Here is a 4,645-nt window from a genome sequence, read left to right as displayed (position 1 = left end):
ATCGGGTTGCTGGGGGGGGGGGGGCGCGGCATGAAGGGCCTATTCCTCACTGTATCTTTAAATAAAAAGTAAGTAAATGAAATGGAATGGAAGCTGGCACTATTGCCTCTCACACATCTGTATGTTTAACTTCATAAACTTAATATTGTAACACAAACTCATTGCACTCCCTGTGCCTGCCCAACTTAGCTCTCTATTGCATACCAAAGAGAACTAAAGTGGGGGTGAGGTGCGGGGAATAAAGCCGGAGTCCAGGACCAGTTTGGAGAGTGTTTCAAAGAACTGGTACAGGTAGGATTGTCCAGATAGCTTCTTAAGAACTGTTGTGGTCCTGTGATTCCACCTCCCACATGCACAGAGTATCTCAGAGTACCGGTGAATCAGGGACTAGAAGTTAATGCTCAATCTGTCAATGTTCTGGATGAACATTGGTCCAGAACACCAGGGATAACTCAACTTTATTTGACTAATACTGTATAAATCTTTTTTGTGTTTTCGAACTGGGACATAGCTTTAGTACTTAATCCCAACTGGTGGTAAATACTGTTACTGTGCCTGCAATGCACAACATGACGCGCACAGTCCAAGTGTGTGTGGGGTGATGGCATGCAATGGATAGTGCCAGCTTTCTTTCAGAGTGCGTAAGGGACCATTTATGACAACCAGAAGGGCAAAAAATGAAGATCTAATGACTCCCAGTGGGTATTTTATGACACGTACCCTGTTTTTCCCTGCTGCCCCCACGGTTTGTGGTGTAAGTTACATAAAATGGTGGCATTGCATTGTCCTGCAAAGATGCTGCTTAGTATAGCACCTATTCCATATTGAGGCCAAACATTTTAATACCAAATCTCGGGCTTTCCCCAATCTGCTCTGCAGGCTACTGTTGTCTGCAGGAGGAGCTCACGCGGGATTCGATCCACTGATGTTGGCTGCATTTGACGGGCAATGGGCTAAAATAATGTTGGACTACCTGCAGTCCTAGTGTTTGGAGGGAGTCGCATTATGGAACGTGGCCTCGAGCCACTGGCAAAAAAATAATGGCTACTTCCAGTGGCCACAAGTCATCCAGCCTTAAAACAAAATTATTTAAAATTGCATAGGATTTAAAGCAAACAAGCTTGACACTTGTGTCAAGCTGGTATTTGTAGTCCATTAGATCTGACTCCTATTCCATTTGATTTCACCCTGCACTTCCTACTGTTGTCCCTCTCTGTCACTATTTATCTCACTCCTGCTTAAAAGCATTCATGAACAGCTCCAATTTCCACATTTAACTGGATGGAGAAGATTCTATTAAATTTATTACTGGCCTTTGCTTCTTTATGACCACTTTAAGCTCTTCTCAAATGGAATCCTGTTTCCCACATTTATTCTGTTACACACCATTCTAAATTTAAAGACTACTGTCAGGTGCCTCCGTAGTTTTCTCCTGAGAGAAGAGCCCCAACTTGCCTAACACAGTTTTACCTTGGTTTCTAAATAAAATCATTGCTGTTTTTAAGTACAACTGTAGATCCACTCATCGGGACCATCCAATAACAGTGGAGTGAATGGTCTCCTTAGTGTTTTATTGCAGGAGGTCTAATTGGAAGGAAAAGAACCAAGAATTTTTTTTATTACCCACCTGAATAAATTGAATGAGAAGGGTATCAGCAACATTCCCTCTAGTAGAAAGAACCTGCATTTCTAAATGGTAAACACAAAATATTCTGCAGATGTTGGGGTCAAGCAACACGCACAAAACACTGGAGGAACTCAGCAGGTCAGGCAGCATCCGTGGAAACGAACAGTCAACATTTCCACGGATGCTGCCCGACCTGCTGGGTTCCTCCAGCGTTTTGTGTGTGCTGCATTTCTAAATACCTGTTTGCCCTAATAAATTGCACATCAATTCAGTTACATTATTCAGGGAATGAAACAGCAAGTTTGCAGACCAATTAATAACACTAGACAACAAATTATTTTGAAAGTGTTGCTTCCTCAACTTGAAGCTGAACGTAAATATAATTTCAGACTATTTGTATCACTTGTGAATTTGGTGAAACAAAATTATCTTTTATTGAATATAATGCATTTAATTGCATAATGGTGCTGATGCTTTACAATAAGCTAAAAATGTTTTGTTGGATGATTTTTGTTTGTACACAGCATCTGAGGCTTCTCACTTAAGTGTCCAACAATAATTAGCCAGCGTTGATGGATTCCAGTTGCCCTGATACCATTTCCCCATGACTGCAATATCTTGGTGGAACCTTTCACCATGCTCGTCACTGACAGTGCCAAGATTTTCAGGGAAGAAGTCTAAATGGGAATGCAGAAAATTAATCTTTCATGACATGTTGCACTTATTGTTTTTTATGCTTGAAGCATGTTGTCAACCAGCTGAACAGTTTGGTACTCTGTAGTTGCCAAGAAAATTTTCGATAACGTCCTTGAATGCCTTCCATGTGATTTTCTTCGGTCCCACTAGAAGTTATTCAAATTGCCTGTCATTCATAACCAGTTTGGTTTGTGCACCAACAAAAATGCCTTCCTTAATCTTGGCTTCAGTTATTCTGTGAAACATCTGTCTCAAATATCAAAATCTTTCACATAAGTTAATAGCCTTTCTAAACCCTTTCCTGCTATGCAACATCTACCCTGCCTAAATATGCCCAGGCATACCTGGATAAGATAGAAAACTCTTTAGCTTACATTGTGGGCAACATTTTAATTGGCTTGAATTATGAATTGAAATAACAAATAAAGGTAATTTCAAACAAGTGGTGCACAATAGGGAAATTTCTTGGTGACTTTCATGATCAGCAGCCCAAAATCCATAGGATACACACAGGAGTATTCAGGAAGCAAAATCTGTTATCTGATGTTGTAATTGACCAGGAGTTTCTCAGTTTTGTGGATTTCTGTTTCTGGAACAAAACTTGTTCTGACAACAATGATGATGTTATGTACTGAACCACAGATGATGCCCCGACAGATATTCTGCTGCTTATTAGATCGTCACAATGTCTTTGATTAATCTGAAGTTTTGCCATCACTGCCACATCAGATCAGCTGCACCTAAGGAAAATTCCAGTGGTCCACAGCCTAAACCTTCATTTTGGGTAATTGGGAGGCTGACAGATGGGTCAGATTGTGAAAAGATATAGTCCTTACTGGGACCTGAAAAGGTCTCAACTGTTGTGATCACTATGAAGAGCATCTGATCTTCTGTGGCAGCCTCTTCTCCATATCCATAAGTAACTACAGCCATGATCAAGTGGTCTACAATGCCTATAAAAAGTATTCACCCCCTCCCATGAAGTTTTCATGTTTTATTGTTTTACAACATTGAATTACAGTGGATTTAATCTGGCCTTTTTTGACACTGATCAACAGAAGATTCTTTTGTGTCAAAGTGAAAACAAATTTCTATAAAGTGATCTAAATTAATTACAAATATAAAACACATAATAATTGATTGCTTAAGTATTCACTCCTTTTAATGAGATACACTGAATCATCACTAGTGCAAACAATTGGTTTCAGGAAGTCACATAATTAGTTAAATGGAGATCGCCTGTGTACAATCAAGGTGTTTCAATTGATTGTAGTAAAAATACACCTGCATCTGCAAGGTCCAACTACTGGTGAGTCGGTATCCTGGCAAAGCTACACCATGAAGATATAAGAACATTCTAAGCAATGCTGGAAAAGGTTATTGAAAAACATAAGTCGGGAGATGGATACAAGAAAATTTCCAAGTCACTGAATATCCCTTGGTATCAAGAAATGGAAAGAATATGGCACAGCTGTAAATCTGCCTAGAGCAGGCCGTCCTCAAAAACTGAGTGACCGTGCAAGAAGGGGACAAGTGAGGGAGGCCACCAAGAGACCTATGACAACTCTGGAAGAGTTACGAGCTTCAGTGGCTGAGATGGGAGAGACTGTGCATACAACAACTGTTGCCCGGGTGCTTCACCAGTCACAGCTTTATGGGAGAGTGGCAAAGAGAAAGCCACTTTTGAAAAAAAAACTCTCATGAAATCTCGGCTAGAGTTTGCCAGAAGGCGTGTAGGAGAGACTCTGAAGTCAGTGGGAAGAAGGTTCTGTGGTCTGATTAAACCAAAATTGAGCTTTTTGTCGACCAAACACCACATATCATTAAAAACACACCATCCTTACTGTGAAGCATGGTGATGGCTGCATCATTCTGTGGGGATGCTCCACTGCAGCAAGCCCTGGAAGGCTTGTGAAGGTAGAGGGTAGAATGCAGCAAAATACAGGGAAATCCTGGAGGAGAACCTGATACAGTCTGCAGGGGAACTGTCAACATGGGAAAAGATTTGTTTTCCAGCAAGGCAATGGTGGTGAGGACCTCTCAGTCAGAGTTGGCCATGGATATTGTGTTCTAGCTGTCTAGATACACGAGATAGGGCAGTACGATATGGAGAGCAAGCTGTTGCCCGTGTAGCAGGCTCCCCCTCTCCACACTGCTGATGAACCCAAAGAAACAGCAGAGACCGATACAGTTCGGCACCAGAAGCATCACAGGAGTTGCCAGTCAGCATTGAACTCAATGTCAGACTACCTTAGGGACTCCAGCTCCAGATTTTTCCTTTGTGGATCACACCCAAAGCCTTCCCCATGAGTGGGTATAGCC

This window comes from Mobula hypostoma, chromosome 21, assembly GCF_963921235.1.
Source record: "Mobula hypostoma chromosome 21, sMobHyp1.1, whole genome shotgun sequence".
Classification (NCBI taxonomy): Eukaryota; Metazoa; Chordata; class Chondrichthyes; order Myliobatiformes; family Myliobatidae; genus Mobula; species Mobula hypostoma.
Note: the sequence above shows the minus strand (reverse complement) of the source record.